The sequence below is a fragment of the Aythya ferina genome (genome assembly GCF_964211825.1).
Source record: "Aythya ferina genome assembly, chromosome: 16".
NCBI classification, from domain to species: Eukaryota; Metazoa; Chordata; class Aves; order Anseriformes; family Anatidae; genus Aythya; species Aythya ferina.
In genome coordinates, this window is record NC_140315.1 from 8,072,557 (window position 1) to 8,100,274 (window position 27,718).

Here is a 27,718-nt window from a genome sequence, read left to right on the forward strand (position 1 = left end):
AACCCAATCTTTGAGGTTTTCTCCCCATTGGTGTCTCCTGCCCATGAGCTGGAGTTGGGCAAGAACATGCAGCAAGTCTCCGAGATTCCCTTCATTAGAGCAGAACCTCGTGGGGCAGCGAGTCACATGGAAAGGGGCTTTTGGTCCAAGCTGCTGTTAGTAATAACTGATGGCAAATTATCACTCTGGCACGGAATTAATCATAAAAAATAGTACCCCCTCACTGCTCATATACAAGGGGTTTCGTCTGCGGTTTAAACTACTTCAAACAGCAGTCAGGTGCTTGAGGTTGCCAATGCTGAGCCCTGTGGTGGTAGGACACAATGACCTTGTTATAGCAAAAAAAGACCAGAAAAGAGTCTATCCTGCCTCTATAAAAGTTATTTTCCCACATAGCAATATCCACTGAAATGATGCAGCAAACACTGGTGGTAGGGAAAGAGAATAATCTGAAGAAGATAATTTACAAACCATCCTGCTTTGCTGGGAAGCAAACCCGTTCAGAGCTCCAGAGCTGATGTTCTGGGCAACAAATGCAACCTGTAAACGTGCAAGTGACCCTGCTCGCAGAAGTGTCACGGCCTTTTGTTAATGAATGCCAGGACAGCTCCTAATTTCCCTGTGAGAGTCCCTGGAGGAAAAGGATTCCAGAAAGCCACAGTCAGGATACAGGGGAAAAAAATAATTAAAAAAAATTTTTTTGAGAATATTCTCATTGAAAAAAAAAAAAGCAACACATTAAACCTGCAAGAACCTGCTAGGACAGTCTCTGTCAAATGGTTAATGTAGCACTTCCTTCACTGAATACCTCTTCAAGCATGAAATAATCTAAATCTATACCTCTCATCCCACATCAGGTTTACACTGCATTAATTCATTGATGTTGCTTCCGAACTTAGAATTAGGCATCTTGATCTCTTGTGCAGTTTAAACACTAACCTACATACCACATTTTACCTGCTCTCGCCCCAAACCAGAAAAACAATCTTTTTTTGTTTGGCAGCATACTTTGCAATGTGCTTTTTTCCTATCTAATTTTCTTCATCTATCCCAGCAAGTATGAGGCCTTGTTCTGTAGTTTATAAAGATTAGTGAGAACAAAGATCCTCCAAGATATTTTCTCTGTTTGTCTCTTAAGGCCTAGGTAAGTCCAAGCTAGGCATGTGCTTAAAATACTAAGCACAGGGATTCACCAAAGCCAACTAATTTGTCTACATGTGTAATGAGAGGCACAATGAAAGCACTGCTGCAATACAACCTAAATGATTTGACTGATGTGCTAGCTGTAGGTTTGTAGCAGAACCAGGACGTGAGCTTAGCTTTTTGCAGCATCCCAGGCTGGTATTTTAACTTTATTTTGACTTCTGCTAAGCTCCTGCTATTGTCACACTGGAGTTCCCAAAGCATTTCTTTGAACTGCACACCCTGAGATAGATCACAAGATGTTCAAGGGTTCTGAAGATTCTGTAAGGAGTTTTGATTTTTTTCCCCACTTTATCAGTAAAAATGCTGCACCAAGAGAGAAGCATTTTTTTTCCAAAGTCCATACAGCTGCAATAATTAAAATGTTTAAATCTTTAAAGTTCCAGTTGTATGTTTTGTTGTTGTTGCTTGTTTTACAATTAAAAAAGTAAGCTACAGCTTGCCATTCACCCTCTTCTATATTGCCATAACTCATCCTGCAGCTGCATTTTGGTTCCCCGTGTCCCTGTCAGGAGTTCTTGTGCAGTCTCAGAAAACAGGGCAAGCAGAGCAGTAGGCGACAGCATACAACAATACGTGCTAGGAGAAGGAAGCAGTTATTGATCGTTAATGCATCAACAAGACACAAAGGGCCAACAATTCGTGGTTCAGTGAAAGTGTTCCCTCTCCTTCGCTTTTATTCCCTGTGAGCACCTTCCCTTCCCCTCCTCTGCTTCCTCCTGCTACCCACTGCTTGGGCTTTCAGGGCCATAAATGCAGCGGTATGTGTTTGAACCCATCGTTTATATGGGTTGATAAATTGGAGCATCATCATTTGCAGATGCAAAAGATCACCCACAGAAATGTCGGCTGGGATTCGCTATGTGATCCTGCTGCAGAGCACTGCGTCTAGCTTCCACTTTATACTGCACATTACTTGAAGTTACTTGAGGGTGAATAGCTCCCCTCAGCTTTCAGACCTGAGGATTTTATGGCTCAGTGACTGTCTTCAGAGAGTGTAAGACAATTCACTTTACTGCAATGTGCCTCAACCCAGGGACCTCCAGCTCTGAAAAGGAGATGAATGCTGGAAATCCAAATTACACAGCTCTATTTCTAAGAGAAGCTGAATGTTTTCATTCAAATGCAGGTATTTAGTTATTTTATTATTTTCTACACAGCAATAAACACATTCCTTTTGCAGCCTGAGGATAGGTAGCTGCCAAACACAACGTCCAGGTTTTGACTGAAAGCTAGAAAAAATGCTAAAGATTTCTAAGGATCATGAAAAACAATGCAAGCTGAATCCGATAAAACCTGTTGGCATCTCTTTTTACAGCTTCCCTCTTAAGATAAAGCATACAGTTTAGTATCAAAGCTAAGTTACTGTTTGGAAAGTTGAGTGATGTAATAGTAGGAGAGCGAGCACTTTGCTCTCAAGGCAGCAGCAGCGCCAAGCCAGGCACAGTCCCAGTCCAGGTCCATTGCTGGCAGGAGTGCTGTATGAAACAGAGCAAACACAGCCTGAATTACAAGAAACAGGCTGAGCAGAAAGCCACGGGGATAGAAAAAAAGCAACTGTTTTTGACTTGTAAACTGAATATATTTGATACAGAAGTGGTAGCTGGAGAATAAGAGGCAGAAGCTTCATGCTTGTGCTTTTACAACTTAAAAGTGTTGAAAATAGTAACCTGTTTAAAAAATAGATTTTAGATATTTTATGAACATCTAAAACTTTGAAGAAAAAAAAGGTCTGAAGGAAAACCACTCAATAGAAGTCAAAAACCCCAGGCCTAGACCTGTGCTACTTGGTTCAAATGCAAATATAGGTATGAGATACTGTTATAGAAACATGATTTTCAATCTTTCCTTGTGGTTTCATGGGGTCTTCTGAAGATGCCTGGAAAGCAAAGGTTTGTAAGACCTTGTTTTCCTCCACACTCATTCCCGCATCCAAAGAGACAAGCTCCAGCTCCCCCATGCAGAGGAACACAGAACTGTTTGTCTGCCACTCGCTTGTAAAACAATCAGTATTTTTAGAAATCTCACTTATAAAAAATGCTGCTCCTCAGCTTGTGAGGAAAGATACCAGTTGGCTGGAAGCTGCCCAGAAGGAAAAGAGGAATTGACTTTCCTGCTTCAAAGAAAAAGCTTCTTAACAATTGCATTCCAGTAAAGACCAAAAGCCACTGACCAAGCAGATCACATTAAGTCACTGACTTTAGAGTTATGCCTACAGGGAGCACAGCACTCTGACTTTTGGCCAAAAATATTGATACTTCCTTTTTTTTTTTTTTTCTTTTTCTTTTTCTTCTCTCTCTCTCTCTCTCTTTTTTTCCCCCCATATCTGGAGGAGACAGAGGGCAAAGGGTGTTTTCAAAAACAATTTTCCTACACATTGGCAATTTAATTCCTTGGCATGCAGCTGTAGGGAGATGAAAAGGCTGAGGTGCAGGGAAAGCTTTATAGTTTCCCAGTGGCTGGTTCCTCACCCACCCCCAGGGTGGCCGAATTACAAAATCTCCCGTTTGTTGTGAATTTCAACCTTCTGTTTTTTCTGTCACTCTCTGTAGCACATAGGAGCATTTCAGTGTGTGCAATCCTTAAATGTCAGCATAATGGAAAGCAGATGAGTCTTTTATGGCTGCAATTTTTCACTCGTTTTTCTTGCTAAAACTATGCAGCGGGAATAAAAAAAAAAAAAAATAAAATTAAAAAAAAAAAGAGATTTAGATGGTGAAAATTGTAGTTTAAGTCAGACACCACCTATTGCTCATTGCTTTTGCCATGTGAGGCACACAAACACATTCAGGTATCAGTCTACTTTCAGACTGCTCTGCTGCAAACAAAACTTATGAAGTCAAATGTGAATTCCTCGGTAGCACTGCCCAGCTTTTCTGCCAGTCAAGCTTTGTTATGAACTTAATTAATTATCTGATGCCACTACATGCTACAAGGCTCCCTGGGTGTTGGTGTTGCACAGGGTATTTCACACGAGTGACAGTGCATGACCAGACAGTAATGCATCCCAGGGCATACTGGTGTTAAGGGGAAGCAATTTTTATCCTGTTTCTCCTCCTGCCGTGCTTCCAGAATTTTGTACGTGGCACTTGCACAGCCTGCAGAAGGAGCCAAAGATTTAATGAGCATTTGAAAGTTAAATAATTTGTAGATGTGACTGTTCTGAAACCTCTGTTTGCAGAGAGCCAAAAAAAAAGCTATGTCTCTGTACGCAGATGACGCTGAACTACTAAACACTTATCCAAAAATGTCTTCAGAAAGTACGGGAACTGCCAATCAAGACAGACACGCAACATGTTTAGGAAGGTCACTGCCTAACGATATGCTATTGTTGCACGTATGAATGAATGAAGATATGCAAAATTATGAGAGTATAAATTAGCATTTAAAAGGTGGAAAATGTACAACAAAAAACAGACAATTCCTTGTCAAAAACAATAGCCCAATGATCTTCCTTTGAAAATGAATCAAAGGAACATTTCAGAGTAATGCAGTCGTATAGTTTTGAGTTTTGTTATTTAGTGGTTTTCACTGAGGGTTAGGGGGCACTGAGGGCTGCAATCCATCACTGGGAAATTGAAATAGCTCCCTTAGAGTAAGTGCAAAATTTAATTTATGTGAAAAAAAGTCAAATTTTCTACATCCCTGCCTCTAGTGGGAGGTGTCCCTGCCTATGGCAGTGGGGTTGGAAGGAGGTGCTCTTTAAGATCCCTTCCAACCCAAACCAGTCTACGATTCTACAATCTGTGGACTGCAGAAGTAAACGTAACAGTTATTTTCTTTCCACACTTCTGAAAACTTTGGAATTTAAACAGTTAACTTTAAAACTTAAACAAATCTAAACTTACGTGCCTTTTTAAGAAAGTTCATGGAATATTCCTCACATAGTTGCATTCATTGCCTGTAAAAATGGGAACTGGATCCTAAATCACCATGAGTAAGCTTTTAAAATGTGGCTCTGAGACTAAGGCCTTTTGGTACAGGTGACCTACAAGTATCTACACTAACGAGCCTTAAGTGTTTCCCCAGCTGATAAGAATCAGCTCCAGTATTTCTGACTGTTCCAGAGCAAGGCTGCTCTGGCCAAGGAACATGTACTCAGACTAAACCTGGGGTTGTGGATGTTACACCCAACCTGGTAATAAGCTGTGTATGCCTCATCCTCCTGGAGCTCATCTGACTTTGATCAAACAAGACTATTGTTTAAGAGATGTCTAGTCTGCAAAAGACAAAGTTACAGGCAACTAATCCTGATTTAAACGTGCCTCCCAGGTCTACCAATGGGAGGATTCATCTCTCCTTGATTCAGAAGATCTTCAAGCACCCATAATGCATCAGGTGTCTGTTTTGCTCTCTCTTTTGTTCTCTTCAAGTCTCTTTGTTCTCTTTTTTTTTATTCTTCTGACCCAACACTTACTGCTTTATAGGCAGTGATCAGCAAAGATTGCTGCTGCAGCTACCCATAAGGGACGTCAGCCACACATTTCATCACTGCCACACAAACACATCCAAACAGACGTATAAACACTGCAGGCCTAGAAAATTGTACCTTTGAATTTCAAATATGTTCCAAAAGAAAAGTAACGGGATCTGGATCAGATCCTGGGTTTCTAACCTGCCTTGTCATCCACACACACGTAAGATCTTACAGTGCAGAAGAGCAGTCTTGTTTTCAAGACTTGGTATCTTTTCAGCAATGCTTATTGAAATGACACAAAAAACATCCTTAGCTTTTCTACGCGTCTAGAATATTTGTCACCAAGTTATGATCTTTGAGAAGAACCAGACGGGAGCTGCTTTGTTTATGCACTGCACAAGAAAAAACCTGCCCTAACGCCTCTGCCTTGCAACACTCGCCTCCTCTCAGACACCGGCATGTAGTGGTTAGAGACCAAGAGGCCAATTTGCAGGGCTTTCCCTCCTTGTGGGCTCCTGTTTAAAGAAATTCCATTCTAATTACAGCAGCCCTTCCTTCAGACGAAACAGACTATGGCAGGATGGGGCAGTAAGGTAGCACAAGTGTGACATGCGGCCTGGGCTTCTGAGACATGGCGGCCCTCATAGGGTGCTCCAGGGTGAAATCAGAGTGGCCTCAGCAGCCAGGTGATGCTGACACAGGGACTGCTCACCAGTCCTGAGCCATGCAAGGAAACACATTCACAGTGCACACAGCTGCTGGGGTAAACCCACCTGTTCATCCACACTCCTTCTGACCCAGTCAGCCACAGCCTACCCCAGTCCTGGAGAGATGCTGTCACCTCCCAGCTCCCCACACACCACACAAACACCCCGTGGCTCGCCAGCACCCACAAGCTTTGCTCTCAGATTCATAGGCTCAGCAAGGTGTCGGGGATGCCGTGCGATCCACAGACGGAGTGTGTAACAAGGTCACGGGGTGAGGGTGGACTCTGTTGTTCCCTCCAGACTGCCTCGGTGCAGTCCTGCCTGCCTGCTGTTGCTACACAAAGGTCTTCAAAAGCTCTTGCAGGGATGTACAAAGCAATCAGGCAGGCTTGAAAGGGACTTGCTATGGACAACGCACTTGTTTCCTCTAAGGCCTGCCACTTTACTTCTTGTTTAATCAGTTACTAAATAAAACCCACACTTTCCTACTTTCTGTTTACTCAAAAGAGCGAATGAAACCACTTCAGGAGGTAGCTTAACCCTTTAGGCAGTCACCTAAGGCAACTGTAGATAAAAATCTGCCTGTAACTGACCAAATCCACAGCAATGCTTCACACTCGGGAGAGCAGGACTCCCCCTGTTACGTTGTAATTTGAAGATGGCTGACAAATGAATGTCAGAAAATCGAATAGATGATCTGTCCAACATAGCATATTTTTCATTTACCCTGCCTTGGTTATGAATAAGATCTTTACGGTGCTGAGCCACCTCAAGAGGCAGCATTATTCAGCTGCACAATTGGAACAAAACAACAAACAGTCCAAATTAATTCTGTATAAAGGCAGAACAAATTGTGTCATTTGCAATGCAAATGTGATTTCAAGCTTCATTAGCATTTCCTTTAAGGTCTAGTGCCTCAGTACTTGGATGGAGTGATGCTTCCCTAACTCCCAGACATGTGCCAAACACCCTGCCCACTTCTCAGCTCCTTAGCTCAAGGAAGATAACAGAGGAACACAATGAAGATCAAAAGCCAATATTGATAACATACATTGCTTTGCTCCAATTTGGAACGAAACCCCAAAGGTTAGTTTTCATTTTAGTGGAGTAAATTCTTGATGAACTCTTAACGTTGCGATGTACTCCGCCTTTGCTCAAAGAGCCTTCAGAAAAGTAAAGGTGGATGAACTCAAGTATTGATTTCCTCAAAACCAACACAGACCCCTATGAGCTTTCTTCTACTTTCAGGAGTGCAAATGGAAAAAAAGTGAGAAAAAAGTTTGTAAACATGGAAATATGAAATAAGAGCTCCAGGATTTGACCGCTCCCACCCTGCTTTTCCCCTGGGTGCCCCTTGCAGTTACAGTAAGGAGGTCAAATTCCTCCACAACGTGGGAGCACAGCGACGAACTGTGGGGTTAGGGCCCTGGGGACCTGCGCAGGGATGGCAACACCAAAGCTGCACAGCAATAAAAAGCCATGGGCATGTGGCAGGGTTGGCTGGGACAGGTACAGCACTGTCCCAAGGTCCAGGCCTCTCAACATACACTGGGGACGGATATCCTGTGGGAGGACACGTGATGGATATATAATATGTAATTTAATAGTGAGTAAATACAATTAATGGAATATCTGGGAACAAACCTACTAGTAGATATTTTGGAAAGAAAATACTAGAGATTTTTAAAGGCTACTAAAAGGGGAAAATACACTGTTTAAGTTGGTTTGTGAATTCAAGCTGATATTGTTACACCAAAGTAGCTTTCCATGGGGTATATGATGTATAAACCTCCATGTAATAGAGGTATTTTGTCAACTTACATAACTTTATTTGTGTAACTGGAAAAATTTTCCTTTCCAGGCAAGCCCTCAAGGATGGTTGAAGGGTATAGAAATACTGGTGTTTTGACACAGTGGTCCACTAGAGGTCCTGCTCAACTCAGAATGATCTAAACATGCTTTCCTAAACCTGCCTCAGTTAAATGTGATAAAATGCAAATGAAAACATGCCCAAATCGTGCACACAGACTGGATACATAGATGCACACACTAAATTTAGGATATGCAAATTTGTATCTGATTCATATGCCCAACGACTGCCAGTGCAGGAATAAATCAGTTAATTGGCTAAGGCCAAAGCAGCTATAAGGTAGCCAAAACACTGACTGCTGACCGGTCCAGGTACGTAATCACAACAGCTGCACAGAAAACTGAATAAACACCTTTCAGGAAATTGGGCTCTGTACCACTGCAAAAGAAAGCTGAATGCCTGGGGCCATCTTCTGTCTTCCGTTAAATAAAATCTTACCTTGGGTTCACTGAACAGTTTGCCAAGGTTCAGCATGGGGCTGGTGAGAGCCCATCTGGCATTCAGGATTCTTGCGTGGATCTGGGTGCAAATAGTGCGTCTACCACGAGTCAGACACCGTCAGGAAGCGAGATGTGAAAATCAGGCTCTGCTCACAGTCCCAGAATAGCTGGGTGTGAGTAGCTGCAAAGATAGCTGATGGCACCAGTTACGCAGCTAAGGCAGAAGGTCTCTTCAGTGATGCTGAGGCTGAAGCACACAAATAAAAAGCTGGTTGCACAGCACACCAGGAACTGTTCTGAGAGAACAACAAAAAAAGTCTGAATGGAGAAATAAAATGTGGATTACATCCAAAGATAAATACGTGCCCTTAGATGGCGTGTTGGACCTGGATCAACAGGGCTGGAGCTCAGTCGGTTTGGGAGCTGATGTGTCCCCCTTCAGCCACTCATTCTTTGGAAAATTGACCCGTGGTTGTTTTTCTGATGGGGAGCAGTGGAAAACCAAGAGGGCAAGCACGGTGTGTTGCAGAGAAGTGGGGTGCACAGGGTGCTGCGCATGCACGGCACTCTCTGCCCTTTCACCTCTCTGCCCTTAGGGATATGGTTTAGTGGGGACTGCTAGCGTTAGGTCAGAGGTTGGACTCGATGATCTTGAGGTCTCTTCCAACCTAGAAATTCTGTGATTCTGTGATTCACAGCCCACATTAAATCTTGTTCTGAGACCAGTAGAGCAGAACAGCTTTACTTGGCTCCTGTTTTGCTCCTTAAGTCATAACTTTTTATTTTATTGACAAAATCAAGCTTTCTACCTTCTCGGCACTGCAGAACCAACACAGGGAGCAGACTCCCCTGCATGCATCATGAAGACACAGTACAGCTCTTGCTGCCAGTAGCTTTTTCAGAGGAATGGCAGATGCAGACAAACAAATACCAGCTGGTAGAAAAATCGAGTCCTGAAGTCTCATCTGGGGCTTCATTTTTTACCTTCTCATTTGAGACACTCCTTTAAATCAATACAAGGGCCTTCCAAAGCCGCACACATGCCATTGCTTCAAAAACTTCTCTAATCATATCTTGTGAAGACGTGAGTCATGAGCAAAATTCTGAAAGCCAAGAAGGCTTTAAAATTAATCTCAGTAATCATCACATTACCATCAGTGCTGCCTAAATCCTTCCTACAACTCACTCTGACATTTTACAAATAAAGATAAGGGACATTACAGAGTCCAGCTGGCCAGCTACCTTAGCCTGCAGGTGGAGATACGGGAGGAGAAAAGCAGAATAATACTGAGGGCTAGCTGAAAATGAACTAGTAACCTGGGGGAAGGGAGAGGTAGAGAAAGATGGGGAAGCCACTAAATTCTGTGTTTTTTCCCCCTAGAATGTTTGCCTGGTTTGAAACCTAAGCATCCAGAAAAGGAAAAATTCTAAACAGAAAAAATCAGGGTTGCATCTTTTTGCATTAAAAAATGCTTTCTCCCACCCCCTTCTATTTTCATCATATTTATTTGGTTTGTTCAAGCAAGCTATGTCCAGAACCCCTGCAAATCCGTGGTAACAGCCCCAGCCCCAGCTGGGATGTGGTTACGTGCAGGGCTTTGGCACGGCCTCTCTCTTCTGCAGGAGCTGCTGTATCCCAAACACCCACTGCCTGTCCACCCCTTGGCGACAGCCTCTCGGAGCATCCTGCCTGTGGTCTGGACAACTTTGCATCCTGAGTGGAGGAACATTGCCCAGCAGAGTCAAAACAAAAGAAATTAGAGGAACCAAGGTGGGCAAAGGCCAGAGATTTATCACTTTTGGAGCTTTGTTTGCAATAACTAAGGAAGAAGGTCGCAGAGCGGAGAACCCTATTAAGCTGAACTGACCTGAGCGAAGCCCAGTATCCAGAGGCAAAAGACAAAAACAAGGATGAGGGAGTTTTAATACCATAGCCACAGCCCTCAGAACTGGAGGTGAGAGGGTGCAAGGACTACAGCAAATATGGGAGGAATTTGGGATTCAGGAGGTGTTGATCTAGCTCACAAACTTCCTGCAGTGCTTTGCTGATACAAAATAAGGTCTCTCGTGTCACTTCAAACTTCCATGAAGTATTAATATGAACACACTCCATTGCTGCATGAAGTCCCATGGAAACGGGTCACAATCTTCTTGTCAGATCATATCTAACAGGTACTATACATATATTTATTTCTATCTATTTATATAGCCTCCATCACCATAGTAACTTATCCATCTGTTAATACTACACGATCTCTTCCTTTATTCAAGAGAGATAAAATACAGTTTTCCATTATCAGCCCTCAAGGTTACTGCACCATTTTCACAAGTGATCTCAAGAGCACATCACAGCCTGCCAAATTCTGCACTGCCGGTGATGCCTGCTGATTACTTTGGCCTGGGGCAGGAGCAGGGAAAAGAAGCTCTCCTCCAGCAGGGCTTCAGAAAGAAGCCTGCACTGGAGCACAGAAAAGAGCAATATTAATTCCTGCATTCTGTTCCATCTCATGCCAAATCAACTGCTCTAAATATTGATTTTTTTTTCTAATGCTTAAACTGAAAAAAAAAAAAAAAAAAAGAAAAAAAAGGCGAAAGAGAGAATCTGAGTCCAAAGAGAGGCTGTGGGCACCAGTTGCTGCACGTAATCATTGAAGGCTGTAGCACTGTGAATATATTTCTGATTATGTTTCAGTTCTTCGTTATTAAAAATGGACTGCAGTTGATTCATAGTTTTGCTGCAATCAGCTGAAACCCAATTACCATCACAGCACAAACAACTTCTGGTACAGACTCTCAGACCACCAGGAAGAAACACTGCCGTATTTCTAAAGCACTACTTTCCCCCAGTGGCAAATACAACTTATTTGTTTTTACACGGTTTGGGAATTTTCTACAAATCTTCACAAAACAGACACTGACAATTATACAGTGTCTGGACCCCTTAATGGAGCTGGATTTTTCCTTTCCAAGCTTTGACTCCAGCCATGGCCCTGTATTACAGCATCACCGAACCATAATCCTTCCCCCGCAGTTTGTCCGTGGCCTCCCGCAGCAGCAGAACCCACTCCCCACGGCCAACCTGTGTCCTGCTGGTCCAAATCCTGCTCTTTCAAGTAAAACCCATTCTGACAGGCCTACCAATTTTCTTTCACAACATCATGGTTACCAGCAGGGTAGGGAGCAAGGTTTACTCTTTGGCCAGACACTCAACATAAGCAGCATGAGCAATAACGGCTCGCCACCCTGCCCGGTAGTTTCTCCTCTCCTCCCTTCAACATGTCACTTTTCTTTGGGATTGGAAGGATAGGAAATTACTTTCATTTTCCTTGAATATTAGAAACAAATTTCTCTGTGCACGTACTTTTGGTCGATCCTTCCTGCAGAAATACAGCCCAAAGGCTCTTGGTACATGGCCATGCAGCCCAGTTTAAGAAAGAAGAGATCTGTGCATCGGCTGAAGGTCAGGGTGCAGCACAGGGAAGCACGGGAAATGGCAGAACAGGGTTATTAGGAAGTGGGCAGCAGGAGAAAAATAAAAGCCACACTGCGTCTTCGTGTTTCTGTCCTTCTTCAGAGGCTGTTAGTGAAGTCATATCTCTATTGGCAACATCACAGTCGTCTCCACAGCAACCGATGTGATGCTGCAGAATGCCGAAACGTCTGGTTTTTAAAAAGGTGGGAGGAAAACACAAGCATGGAGCACATAGGGGTTGAACAACCACACAGGCCTAATGACTGTGATGGGAGATGCATAAAAATACTGCCTGAAAAAGAAGTCAAGCAAAATGAGCTTCTGAAAATGTGTGTGTGTAACATCTTCCAGCCCCCTTGTTACATCTAGTGGGCAAAGATAGCAAAGAAGTCACAGAGGCAGCAAAATAATCCTACAGCTGGCATCACTGCCTCTCTTTCTGGATGCTCCCTGGTCCTGCACAGCCAAGCGAGGCAGCTGCCAGGAGCAGCACTGCACAACTGTGAATGAAATACCAAAGTGAGAGGGACTGCCTGCGGAAAGGCCCAGTGTGAGCCCGTGTTTTACACTGTGCTAAAGAGCGGTTGCTTTTCTGAGAGGGAGATCCCTTATCCTTTAAAGGACCTAAGAAGGATTTGCAACCATAAAACTTCAGGGGATTAAAGCAGAAGGAATTTTATTTTCCAAATCCAGTCTAGATGCAGCCAAAAATACTGTAACAGCATTCTGTTAAGTTTGTTTGGCTGTTGCTAAAAATCCTAGGAAATTTCTGTTTCTCCTCCATCCCCAGATGATTCTCTAACACTTTTCCAGGAGGCCCTGTGGGGCTTCCTACAGGAAGCCGAGATGGGTGCTCCCCATTCTCTTCACTGCCCTGTTTGCGATTCCAGTCGTGTTCCTCCTCGTGAAGGAACAGCAGACAGGGCCCTCGGATTCAGCACACACACGGCTCGGTGTCACGGGTCCTTTCCACCACCTCTACCAGCACGCACTTACAAAAAGAGCCCAGATGCCAGCAAAATAAAAGCTCGTGGTAAGAACAGATTTGGGCCAGTGAGCAGTAACCTGCAATACCCCAAATCCCCTCTATCACATCCTAGATAACATTTCTGTTCTTTGTGTTTGTGAACTGCAAATTATTATAATCCAATTCATGCAAAACAGAATCCTAAAAAGATGAAAAGGCAATGTTTAGAATTTGTACAAGAAATATAGCACCGTAAATATTTTTAATTGGTACTAGAATTACGTTTGGTTTATGCTGCTTGCACTGTGCACTACACGTTTTGAAATCAGGGGTTTATGACTGAGGCTGGCTCATGGTTTCCACCGAATGCACACTAACAAGAACTGGGATATGAGAGCACAATAAATACTGTTGAATAAATGGGAAAACTTTTCACTGCAGAAATAATGTATTTTTCCTGAGTCTCTCTCCTCCTTAGCTTGACAACAGAATTTGATTGTCTTCAACCTATCTGGAAAAAAAAATAAATCAGAAAATGCCAATTTTTCAAAGAAGAGAGGGAAATGTTTGCTCTGCTGGCAAAGGGTGCCTGAAATCATGGTTTAAATTCCTTCTCTCTCTAAATCAACTTAAATGGGTTGGTTAGCTACCTTTTGCCAAGCAGGTATGTATCCTTCAAAGTTTTGAGGTTTTCACCCAAAAGCTCAAGTATTTGGTGGTGTTTTTTTTTTTTTCACAATGACAATATCTTTTGAGGATGAGAAATCAGTTCCCTTCTCAACTCCGTTTTTAAACAGCAAGTCAGAACAAAGCTATCTCCTTCCTTCATGCTTTTCAGAGGTTTCTCTTCCTCTGCACTTTGTAATAACAGCAATTCAGAGGTGTATGAAAAGTGACAAATAGGAAGTTAATGGCACAGGAGTGTTCTCCTTCCTACAACAGTACAGCCAGCTGCCTACAAGAAGGGAGAAAGGCAGAAGAGAAAGTTGGACCACCCTTCACTTTTTTTTGCGTGGATGAACCCCAAAGGCTTTCAGCCTCACCCAAACCTGGCCCACTGGCACATAGGGCAGGTGCAAGGCCGTGGCACATGCACACTGCAAGGGCAACTTCTGCATTCAGAATGGTGCACTAAATTTTGAAAAAGTCTGACCCCACATTATCAGGTCTTCATGAACTGGAAAAAAACATTTCTTTAAGGTAGCGAGGCTTGCATAACGAAGCTAACGCATGCCCTTCACACAACATCAGTGAAAGCTCAGTGAATTGTTAAATGCATTTAAATTCCATCACATCAGGAAAGATGAATCCTCTCTGCAAAAGATTTTCAATAACCCTGAAATGGCAGAAGAGTGAAATTACTCTGCTAAAATCTAAGGCGCTCCGAGCTTTTCTCAAATTTTTATGTTTATGGCGTTAAGCTGCCAGGTAGGGCTGCCGCAGCAGCCCACAGAGCACCGCAAGATAACGCTCTGTGTGCACCAAGTAGTCAGCTGGAGCATACCAAAACAGGTCCAGGGACCTTCAACAGCAAGAGCTCTTAGAAAGAAGCCCTTAAGCATTGAACTGAGACGGTGAACTCTGCCGAACTGCCCAGGCCACCCCAGGAAGCTAATAGCTGTGGCCATTGTAGGTGATCCTTGCTTTATCGTATCGAAACTACATGTATCTGTTGAGGTTCAAAGACATCTCTTGTGCACTCCTTGGAAAACAACTGCACAATCATTCTTGCTGGCTGAACTGTCAATCGTAACAGCCTCCTTTCCTCTCCTCTAACTGAAAGCAATGGAACTACCTCAGAATACAAAAACCTGCAATGTGCTAGCAAGGATATAGTCTCAGAGGTGTGTTTTCAACCCTTCAGCATCCCAATCCTCTGCTGTTGCAGTTTTACCCTCTGCGTCCATGTACATGCATCCTGAGGTCTGTGTGACTGTCACCTACCAGCGTAGGTGGGATTGGTTTCCCTCATTCAGCTGTGGGTGCAAAATGATTCTCCCTTTCTGCAGACAGATATTTTGAGACTCTCTTCCCAGTGACATTAGTTTATCTGTTAGTTTTATGCTGATAACAGAGCATTAGCATGCACAACTGCAATTCTTATTTTATTATTTTCCTACCTCATAAAATATAGAAATTTAAATCACCGAGGAATTAGAGGAATGAAAGGAGCATTATGTTTAAGCAGCTACAAAATGTGGTTTACATCATGTAATGGGACATGTTTAATGTGGTTTTACACAGCAGCCTTTCATCATTTACATTTGCCTCTCGCTTAATAAACTCTGTCATTCTGTTTATGTTTGTTACGGTTCATATAAATGCTTCCCAGGCAGCATCCCCATGAATCACACCTGGAACATGGAAATTGGCAATCAACATTTTCATACATCACTTATGTGCTTCTGCCTCTCAGCCTTAAGCTTTAATATTTTATTTAGGAGTGTGCCAAGTGCTTTCAATTATACTTGATGGCCAGCCACGAGCACCGATATCAAACAGTGTGAAGTGATGTAAGGTTTCAGCCTGCCATCCTCACTGAATTATATCTTGTTCCAGGAGCCATCGTGCTGATGGGGCTGCAAACATCCTCTGGCTTATTGAAGGAGGTGAAATGGGGTCTGTGATGTGTGTGTTGTGGTAACTACAACAGCTAAGTGTCCTTCTCCACAAAAGGTGATGGGCTCATTGACAGCACCCCCATAGGTTCCAACAGAGACAGGAATTTACCTCCAAGCTTCTGGGTACTTCAGGCATGGACAGCAGCAGCGAGTAGAGATGTGTTACTGAAGATGGTTCATCTGGGAGGTCACATTTCCAGACAAAACCTTGCTTTTGTGCAGTAGCCTTCAGGTGCTGAGAAAGTCCTCCCCAAATAGCCAGGTTGGAATGCCCATATGGAGTGGTGCCTCTTGAAGACATCACAGGAGCTCAGCCTACGCTGCGATCAGTTGACTCAACATATATTTTTAAGCCTACAACCACAGTGGGATTTCACAAAAGACAGAATACATATTTGGAAACTGTCAAGAAACAGCCACCTTCACGTTGCAGCTGCCTTTCGTACGTTGGAGCTGTCGGAAGTAACAGAACTGGAAATGGGGAGGCTGGAAAAACTGCGTAGGACCCACTTTGAACCCCAAGCTGCCGCAGAAGCAGCCTTTCTGGTGCTTCTCAGCACGTGTGTAGAGATTTCCTGTACAACAGCTGAGCCAAAGCTTCACTGCAGGTAGCTGTGATGTGTGTCCATGCACAAGGACTCGCTGCACAGGGACAGCCGTGGCTGCTGCAGCAAGGGGAGGCGGCACTGGTGCTCCCCAGCCTCATCAGTGAGGGGTCTGGGGAGCTCTAAAAACTTCACAGACCTCAGCAACCCTGGCTGCCGTGTGCTGTGGGGTAGCTGAGCAGGGACTTGGTGTTACAGGCACAAACTGAATGGCACGGAGAGGTCGTGCTGCTCTTGTAGCAGGGGCATGGCAATAACCTGCACCAGCAAGTCCATGGCAGCCAGAAAATGGAGATGCCTTGACAAGCTGCTTTCCATAAATCCAAGAACATCCAGAGAGTATTAGATATAGCAACTTTACATCCAATAAAACAAGAGTGAACATTATCGATTTCTTTAAAAATCGCCTTTCATGGGCATTTTAATGCAGAAGCAGTTTTTACGTGTAGAAAAATATTCAATCTATAAAAGAGATTACAAGCACATAGTTACCTAATCACTTTCATCAGTTTTAATTAAAAATCAGTAGTGCAGGGTTGAAAGTTCTCCAAGATTTTATTAAGCTGGGCAAAGTTGGAGGAGGAATAACAAACACTCACAGGAAAGAAGTTTTGGTCTTATTATCTGAACTTCCACATTTACCGCTCATTTCTGAGCTTCTATTCTTTTCCTCCAGTACTTTCTGGCTCCTGCTCATTTTGATGTTCATAGTCCTAATTTAAATCTAGATACACTGTTTATGATATAGCATAACAAAGATTACAAATCTTGTTTGGAAGTTGCATTTTTATAGACATGTCAAGGAATGACTTTCATCAAATTCTTCCTAAAATGCACTTCATGTTTAAATAACAGACCGAACAAAGTCAGCATAATAGTAGCAAAAGAGGGTGAAAGAAAGGAAGGAAAAAAAAAAAAAAAAAGGAAATGAAACAGGTAATAAAAGAGATTTTAAAATGAGATCTGGAATCAAAAGCAGTGCCAAGAACATATCTCAATGGAAAGGAACGACCCTGCCTATTAGAGACAGCAGAGGAGAAGGCTCTTGTATAAGTCTTACAGTAGAGAAGGAGCGCAGGCAAAAATCACAAGCTATATGGAAAATCACCACAGCCAGGGTAATTCTGGGATGACAGGAGAGCCTAGGGAAGGACATGGCTGCATGTCTACAGCATGCCTAGAATGGCAGGGATAACATGAAGTGTGTGGAGAAAGGCATGAGTTCTCCGTTAGGCAGCAGTAAACTCTAGACACAACTAAATCTCTACCCAGGACAAGACAAGAGAGGAATTTAAGACAGTAAGGCATTAAGACTATGAGAAGTGCTGGCAAAAGAAATGAAGTCAAAAAAGAAATGGGCAGGCAATAAAACTTTGCTTTTAGTCTAATCACTCTCTGAAGGAGCTTGTACTATACTCAGTAACAGCATGGATAGCTTCCACTCCCGGCAAACTTCATTTCATTCCAAATAATTATCAAAGATAGATTTCAGCTGCTCTACTAACACATGCGTACTGTATCAAGGTATAAGAGGGAGGCCAGAAAAGCAGATAGCACTTTTGCATTACTTCCACATTTGCAATCACTGCAGTTAATCCCCAAGTTCCTTAATCAAAACTCATCAAGAAAACACTGTCAATGAAATCAGGAGAAATATTACTTGAGTAACTCTTGAGACAAGATTGAAGATTTTTGCAGTACTACATTATTAAAAGTGATGGGCAAGTACTGATCATTTTCTAATAACATCAAGTATAGTAATCTGCATGTTTTTAGTAGCTGTCTTTATCCAGTTTAACTCCAAAATCATTGACAACAGTAAGCTGTCAATCTTTAGCAGGTTTGGAAACCCCATTGGAACAGAAACCATTGAATTTAAGTTTTCCAAGTATCACGAGAAAACAGTAGGAAAACATTTTTTTTACTAGCTCTCATCCATGGTTTATAAGACAAAAACAACTGCAAAGTAGAGCATATGATTTGAAATGCTAGATGCTTAATTTGACCCAAAGTGACAAGGATAATCAACAAGACCTTCACTAGACTTCCAAGTAAATAGAATAGCACCTAGACCAAACATGTTGTAGTCAAAGTTTTAAAATTTTGTCTACTTACTGAAGATTTGACAGTGGATTTACAAAATCCACTGCAGCTTCCTGCTGTCTAAATCTTTTTTGGATATGTCAGGACCTACTTTCCAACAAAACACTGCAAGAAATATTATGATAAATCCATTCTATGTTGGCACTGATGCATTGTTCTCATGATTTGCAATGATAAAATACCCCTAATGCAACATTTTATTGCTTTCATAAATCAAATTCACAATGTCAATTACATTTCTGGTAACCTACTGTGAAAGATCTCACTCTTTTATTAGACAGATCTATTTCTGTGCAAAATACAGTGTAGTCCTATCATATATCATAAGAAACACTTCCAAAAAGTTTCTCAATGCCTGGAGTTTTCGTCTAGTCTTTCTGAGTATTGACTAACTATATTTATCAAAGCAACAACAATTTGCAGTGAGATGGAATAGGTTTTTGTTTGTTTGCTTAATTTCATTAAACTCAACCTAGAGACAGACTCGTTGTACCATGAAGACAGAAATCTCAATGGGTTTGAAATCTCATGTCTGAAAATCTGAGATTTCAAATAGACAGCTTTTTCAGGCAGGACACAGACTTTGGTTAGACTCACTACACGCTGAAGTTATTCCGTAGAGCTGTGATCATAGTTCTTTGTTCTGAGACACGCACGATTAGCCATGCTGTCCATGTACTGCACTGCTTCAATTCCCTCCATCCCCATTTCCACTGTCACACCACGTATAACCACTGTTCTTATCACCTTATCTTATGAACATGGATCCAGCTTGATTGGGAGCACTGGTTTTTCTGTGTTAAGAGAATCTTTACTTCCAGGCTGGGTAGGAATCTGGATTTACAGATAAATGTGCAAATAATTAAACTAGGGGAAAAAACTACTCACCTTTAAATTTCATGCTTAGGTTCATTCAGAGTTTGAAATGAAGGCATGAGTCATCAGTTCTTATTTTATTCAAACCAGGCCCCTGGAGAGTGTTAGGTTACACCAAGTTACACTCTGGCAATTAACCAGGTTTGTTTATTGGCTGCCATTTTTCTGATCCTTCATAGCAGAGAAGTAGCCTAAATTGCAGGAGCCAAAAAGCAGTGCCCATGTTACAGCACAGTGCAGCCTCCAAACAGAATGGCCGCATTGTCCCTGGGCTGCTGGAACCTCGGGGCTTCATCTCTATTAACTTGGGGCCAAAGGACTTGACCCTGAAAGGCTCTGAACACTTTCGAGGATGTGAAGGACTGTGTACAGCTTATCACAAGAACTGAGGCTTCAGGGTTATTGGCTCCAGCAGCTTACAGGAAGCACATCCACAAAGGTGTGAAGGAAAGAGAAGAGCTGCTCATCTGTTTCCCCTTCCCTTTGCAATGTTAATGCCTTAGGGTGCAGAGAAAACTGTTGGATGTCACATACAACCAAGGATTAACCACGACTTCTGAAGTTCAGACAATGACCTTTCCGAAAGCACATGATTTTCTGACAAAAGTACTTGTAAATTAGAAGGGGCTTGTCTGTATTTAAAGGTTCTGGTAGGAGGAGACATGGGATTTTTCTTTGCTGTACATCATTATTTGTATCGAAGACATTTCCTCATTGTAATTCTGAATGAGAATGAGCACTGCTCTTCACAGAATTCTCTGCACAGTCTCAGCGCTTTTCCTTTCATATTCTCCTTCAATTTATTTTTTTAATGTAGTGCAATTTGGTATCAACAAAAAAGAAAGCAAGAAAGAGCCCATTTCAGCATAGAGCCAAAATCCTCCTCCCAACTCAGCCCCCTGCAAAAAGACAGATATTACAGCTTTAGCTGGAGAAGACGGAATGACATTTTCCTAAATTCCTGAAACGCATCATGTCACTTTGCAGTACAATCATACAGCAAGAGCACAAAGGTCACAGAGACCTCTTGGTCACATAGTATATGTGACCACAGCTTCAACTCAAGACAAATGAAATGGTGAGACTGTGATTCTGTCCTGGGTGTCCGGTGGCACCCATAAAACAGAAACTCCAAAGCAAATGTGGATTTAAAGAGTTAGCTTGGCCCAGTAGTTGTCTGAGATGATCTAAAGAACCTGGGTGCACTTTTCTGTATATGGACTAGATTCCCTCACTATGTGATGAATACTGATCAGCTACACAGCCACAGGAGCATATTTCATTTGAAAGATGGAGCTGTTTGCTATATCCACTGAGATGGGGTTTCAATAAATGCAATATATGAGACACAGGGCTGATATATTTTTTCTTATTTGCCTACATCTCATTTTTGTGCATGTACATGAGTAATAAAAAAGAGGATTCAGTTGTTAATGATCAGATTTCTGTTTCCTCAAACAACTCCCATGCCTTTCAATTAGTTGTTTTAACAGGAATGGGAACCCAATAAAGCTAAAGCTTCATGAATAATTTGGACTTAATTGTCGTACTTGATAACAAATCACTTCACTTATACCTTCATGCTCCATTCTGTCTAAGCTTTCATTACCTTTCATACAGCATATATTTTATTCTTTAAGAATGTGACTGTGATGTTAAACAATTGCCCTCAACAGAAATATCCCTGATGGTGGGCTGTACCTTGTACCTCTCTGAGGTCATCAGAGGCTTTCATTGTCTTTCACATTATGACTTAATAATCCTATTTCATTGTGTTCTAGTATTGTTTTTAATAATGCTTTGCATAGAATAGATGCTTGATTTGTATCTATGTTTGGTTAAAAAGGAAGGGTCTGAGCCCTGCCATCCATTACACACTTTGTTATCTTCCACAAGACAGCCCTAAACAAACAAATGCTAAACTCAGGTCTGCCAGTGCCTCGATATGTTGTGAGTTTGGTTATTTATTATTGTGTCTTGGTTTATTACTATAGCACCAGCACACATTAGGCTTGTTCTTTCCAACCTTCCCTCAGGCAGCTGTGACAGGAGAATGAGTAATCAGTGGGGACTGCTGCTGGGCTTCTGCCTCTGCCAGGCACACAGCACGTACCTGGAAGCAAGGGGACACGCTCTGCTGAGAACTTGGATAGTCTGGTCACCACTTCACTGGCATTCCCTTCTAGTCAAATACACACAACCCCACCTGAAATAAAAACTCCACAGGAAATAAGATGGAGAAGGGATTACACCAAGATAAATAAATTCTCATCTATGAGAAGTGTCTCAAAAGCAGGAAGACTGAGGTTGCTTTTTCATTCAGATCTACAGGCCTCAAAAATCTCCTCTGAACTCTACCCTGTATGTGCCAGCACACAGCATATCATCAGATTTAGCAGTGAAAAACAATTTCCAAAATGGGAAACATTTTAATTCATCATTAGAAACTTTTTCGTCAGCTTGCCCAGACCACTTCATAGAATTTATGAGCTTCATACCCATCAACACTCATTTCACTGCCAGCCTCTGACAGGCTTTTCATCTTCAGACCATTAGACCTCCACAGTGAAGCACAAGCCTTATTTGACCCACAAATATTTTTTTTCCCCACTCTCTTCCTCCAGCAGAGTTGAGAGAAAAGCATTTGGTGCACTTTTTTACAAGGGCTTCATCTTCAAAGAATCAAGGCCTGGCTGCATCGTCCTTATCTTCAGCCATCTCAAAGCTTGACATCTCATCCAGCACTGGCAGTGAGCCTAAGCTCCCTCTACATTTGAAAAAAAAAAAAAAAAAAAGAAAAAGAAGTGCATTGTATGGGTAATTCAACACCTTGGGAAGACTTCACATCTTGTTGTTGCCTATTGAGGGAACCCAGAGCCTAGTTTAGCTGAGGGGTCTTGTGCCTGGCTGGTGGCTGGGAGGAGCAGAGTAAGCAGCCACTTGTTTCTGCCATGGTTTGTGCTGGTTTGCACACACACAGCTCTGCTTGCTGTGCACAAATCAAGCTGTACACTCACTGAAGCCTGTATTCCCCCAAAATACAATCACATGAATGTACATGCATATTTCCAGAAATAATTATAACTTTCTTGACGATATGGTGCCTGACGCACAGTCTAAAAATGCTTTTGAAAATCAACCTCCCTCTGGCAAGAGTCAAAAGAGAGGATTACATGTTGTGCTACCTGCTAGTCAAGGAACTAACTAGTCATTCCTGTTGGCAACTGAATGGGATGAAATACATCAGCATGCCTGTAATAACCAGATAAATAGTTCTGCACCTACAATCCCAAAAGAATACTTTAAAAAAGAGACTGAAGCAAAGGAAGACACACAGAGCACCCAGGAAATGTATGTGAAGCCCCTGAGGCTTTGGGTCTCATGAAGAGTTTTCTTGTTTATTTAAAAGATTGGATTTATTATTTTTAAAATCAGCTGCCCACAACCACTTTTCTTAGTTTTAAAATGTAAATGTTTCTTGTAATCTAAAAGCAGGCAGCGTCAATAAGTGGCATTACAGGAATAAAACAGCACATCCAGTTTGCTGTCAATATAATGAAGTTTACAAGTGACAGATGTCTGAACCAGCCTCCAGGTGAGATCACTCACTTGGTAGCCCAGATTCACAAACAGCATTTTACACTTGAATAAGATAAAGAAGAACAAGCAACCACATATTTCAGAGTAGGAAGCTGGAATTGCAATTAGAAGATTTTTTAAAAGAGAGAGAGAGAGAGATTGCATATTGAGTGCTGCTGAATGAGTCATATGTCAAGACTCCAATGTAGGGAGGATGTAGGAAGAAATTCAGCATGCTGATTTCAGCATCTCCAGAATTACAAACAATTTCTACTACTGACAGATATTCAAAGATTGTCCATAAACCTAAAAAATAAAGGGTGATAATACATGTCTTATTAATTCAAAGTGATCTGTTTCAAGAACAGTTCAGCTCTCCTAGAACTAAGCCATTGCTTCTGCCCAATAGAACTGGACAAATCAGTATAGATTTGATGATGCTTTGTCTATATAATCATATAGATTGTTAACTCCTGGGGCAGGGAGTGAATTCATTACAAATTTAAAAAGCACAGCAAATAAAATATTAAATACTATGTTGATCACAGTCATTATCCAATCGCACTAGACCATTACATGGTGTAACATGGGGCCAGTGGGCAGGATATTTCAAATTAGTCAATGCTATGGCTTTTTGTTACTTTGATTAATGACATTTGCATGCTGCAGAAGGATCCAGTTCAGTTCCCACTGTGCCACATTCATTTCTCCAACAAAGACTACACATGCTGCAAAACCCTACCCTGTGGTCCTCTTAGTCTTTTCTTCAGGCAAAATCCCAGTAAATGCCACTGGAAGCTTTTCCTGACTAAGAACTTCATTATCTGACCTTTAATGTTATGCATGAGCATTTTGTGAGCAATGCAATTTACTAGTAACACTTTCCATCATACGATCCTACAAAAAATTCTTCCTATCTTAGGATAAATTCAGCAACAAGCAATGTGAACTCTTACTGATTCCTAATGGGAAGCTCTGATCACTAACATTTGTCATGCTGCCTCGTTCTTTGACTTTTGACGTGTCACTTGAGCAGTCTTTGCCTCAGTTTCTCTACCAGTGCCACATGACATTAGAGGCAATGAAGGAATTAGCTTATCTGCAGAGCTGCTTAAAAAGCAAAAAGTGAATAAAGGCCATAACCTAGTTAGGAATTAGCATTAAATACTGATTGAGAATTTCACTTTCCTGGTTTGTTCTCATCCCCCAGTACAGACTGCTGCAAGGCCAATTACAGCTTGGGTCCAATGTATCAAGAACTGGGCCTTCAAGAAACTAGAGAAGCAGCTTCAGCCCACATGTCTGCAGCACAGGTTAAATTCACTGGAGTTGATTCTACCCAGCATTCAGGCACTGCACTTACTCAGATGTGATTTTTTACTTTTTTTTATCCCGCTCACAGCAAAGACTGATCTCATGATCTTGCAAGCTAGAGGTAAGAGGATCTTTACCTTGAGCTAACCAGGGCAGCTCTAGAAGCACTGCCATGGCTTACTTGTGTTCACTGGCTGAATTCAGCTGGGATGCATGCTGAAGAACAGGCTCGATGGACGCAATTGCAAAAATAGGATAAGCACCATTAGAAGGGACTCCAAGCTCCTCTTTTAGATCATCAGGAAGTGGGGAAAAGTGCAAGAAGTAAAAGGATGCCTTTTAAGAGAAACAGTGAAGTATTCTTTGACTAGAATGAATGTATGAAAGGAAGGCAAGTTTCCAACACCATAAAACTCCAGCTTTTTGCTGCTTCACAAGTTCTCACAATGATGGCCCTTAAAAGCAAGTTTTGGGTTTCATCTTCAAATTGAATGAGGAAAGAAAAAACTATACCAATGATACAAAGAGACAGGGCTAATTAGAATTTCAATCTAAGGCCCAGGTATGTCCCAGATAAGAACAAAAAATGAAACAGAATTGTAGAAAGCAATCCTACAATAACAGCCACCTGACTTACATACTAATAGGATCACCACAGCAGTGATATGTGGAGTAGGGCAGCATTTCATTTTGGATCATTTGCTTTTTCCAGACCCAGAGTTCACGTGGTCCTTCTCAACTCACTCCTGCTGCTCTTCCTTGCTCACCTCCATACAACCATCCCCGAGACCAGGGACGTTTCACTGAGTGAGCTACTCAAAACACCACTTCAGACAACAGATTTTCCAAAGCCTAAGGTGAGAAAGAATTAACTTGTTTTATCTAAAGCACTAGGTGTCAGTACTTTCTAGAGCACTCAGCTCTGATTACTGCAGCTGACTGACCCAACTGCATACAAATACACACAGGTGTGAGCCAAGGAGATGGGAGCCTTCGTTTTTGGCAGAAAAGATCACAGATCACACAGGAGGATGAGAGAGGGTTAACAGAGTAATACTGCCTCTGTTTCCCAACAGCCTCATGAATCCACAAGTAGTCAACCATGAAAAAGGACAGCTAGAAATTCCTGAGTCTGAGTTCTACTCTAGCCCTCTAACTCAGAAGAAAAAAGTATTATTTAAAATATAGCTACAAAAAGCCACAATAAGCTGCATTTTAGAGGCAGAGATGTTTAATTATGCTGTTGAGAATAGCAAGGCAGGCAGACCACATGAAGAGAGGGGTTAAAGATACAAGCTGAGAAAAAAAGATTGCAGTGGTCCTTTGAGTGACTGAGTGACTTGGCTAAATCGCTTCATCTCAGTAAAATGAGGCTTGTGTTGAGGAATACTGCCCATACTTTCAAAGCACGTCACAGAGGGTAACATACAAGGAGCTCCACAGGAATAAAAGTAACAGTGTTCAATTCTCTTTTGTTATTAATACTGTAATTCCTTTTCCTAACAAGCCAGTATGTCTGTGTATATATATATATATAAATAAATAATTTTTTTCTGCACAGAAGTCCCAAATACCATAACACCAGAGAATCCTCAGAATAAAACAGGCTTTAAAAATGTGGCCTGTTTAATCCCATCATTTAATCAATTTAGAAGAAGCAGGAAAGCAAGGAAAAAGGGGAACAAGAGGCTGTGAAACAACGAATACATGGGGGGGGGGGAAGTCTCACACCTTGATTGTGGCTCTTATTTCTCAGTTAGGAAGCAGCTGGCTTCCACGTGTCCTAATCCCTGGCCTTCTTAAAAGCAAATATCACCACTGCTGCTTGACTGCAGATGATGGCTGTGCTGCACGGAGTGAATTCCAGCAGTACCTCATCAGTCATCCCGTCTAACTCAGCAGCAGGGGCAGCCCAGAGCATCAGTACGGTGACATTTGGGCTCCAATTATATATCATTGCATTAAAAGCTCAAGAGCTGATCTTGCAGCATTGTTCTGTCACATGGCACCCATGGATGAGATTCCTAAATGGTTTTTAAAACAAAGACAAGAGGACAGCTATAACAATTACAAGAAACTAGCCACTTTGAAGGACAATTTGCTGTGGCATTTGGTAGGGCCTCGCAGTTGTGTTTCTGGGCCTTTTGAAGCTTGTTGTTGAATAAGAATTGTAAATGCTACATGGCAGAGGTACAGCCCTCTCCAGCCTACATGAAAGCTGGCAATTACACAGCTGCAGGCAACATAAAAAGCCTTAAAAAAAAATTCACACGTATAGTTTAATAACACCTCAGCCTCCGTGCTGCTCTGAAATTAGGTGCTGCTTCAGAGGCTCTGCTCCTGCCAGGCCACATCTCGGCAGGGACGAGGGCCGCTGAAGGGAAGGCCCCAGGGCCTGGCTCCCTGTGGTGGCCACATCAGCGTCCTGCAGCAAGGGACAAGGGACGGCAAGGCCAAGGCTGTGCCCTCCCCACAGCCCCCACTGCCTCCCTGAATTCCTCCTCTTCTCTAAGAAACCTAATTATCGAAAGAGAGCTGCAGGGGCCTAGGAATCGCGTGTGTGTTCTTGCAGCGCTTAACTGCCGTGCAGCTCCTGTTAATTAATGCTCTTGATTTGCATTTGCATTGGGCCTAACTTGATTACACACTTTGTTCCAGCACCAGGGGACCGTGTAATTCCCTGTTCAATTGCAGAGATGGGGGGATTGCTTTTCATTGATCACGATGCTGTAATTCAGGTGCAGCACAGCCCTTCATGTCAGGCCAGTGACAGATTACTTTGGTTACCCTGTGCCATGCCTCTTTCCAGCAGCACATTACACAGCTAAAATCTTAGGGTATCTAAAAATAAAATTGTTTCTTTTTCCCTTATCCTTTTTTCCCCACATTTCCCCTCTAAACATACACATTCTGTCTTCCTTTCAAGAGCATTTGCAGCAAAATAGTACACATGAAATAGGAATAAAAAACACTGAATGCTAGTGAGTCTCTCTTAACAGGTTTTCAAGGCTTCTGTTCATAAGCCCACCAAAGTAATGAGCTCTTCCTTACGCTTTCTTGCAGCTCTAGCCCAAAGAGTAACGGTGAGAGAAGCATCCACATGCCCGTTTTGCAGCTTAAAGAATAAAGTCAGAAAGCCAAGGAGACTGGACCACACGCACCCAGCATCGTTACGTTTTGTCCATACCAGCCATGAGTGCATGTACTGACATTTGCAGAGTCTCTGGCAGGTTTAGTAGGAAATCTGATTCTTCCCTCTCCCTGCACCCTGCAATCCCTCGGGACTGAGCAGCCCATGGACACATTGCTGCCATGTGCACTTCTCCAGCTTTGTGGTCAGCTGGAGCCAATACATTTTCCTAGGCCAAGCCTAACTTAACCTCCGCTTTCTCCTGTATGTCATCACTCAATCAGCATGGCACCACCACTCATCCTTCAGGCTGCTCTCAAAAGCTGCCCTTCCCCCCAAAACACAAAAGATGAGATTGTATTAGTTTGGGTTTCACGGTATTTTCACAGAAACTGTCAGCTTGCCAAGCCCTAG

General features: G+C 42.4%; 2 long non-coding RNA genes across 2 annotated transcripts in view; both read right to left on the minus strand.

The window, feature by feature from the left end:
• LOC311445652 overlaps nt 1–27,718 on the minus strand; it is a 142,886-nt gene that overhangs the window by 26,210 nt on the left and 88,958 nt on the right. The gene's annotated exons all lie outside the window — the stretch shown is intronic.
• Nucleotides 21,041–25,036, minus strand: LOC311445685. The gene is made up of 2 exons (XR_014698579.1): nt 24,812–25,036; nt 21,041–22,048 (listed from the first exon to the last, which is right to left on the minus strand). It is a non-coding gene; the product is annotated as an uncharacterized lncRNA (long non-coding RNA).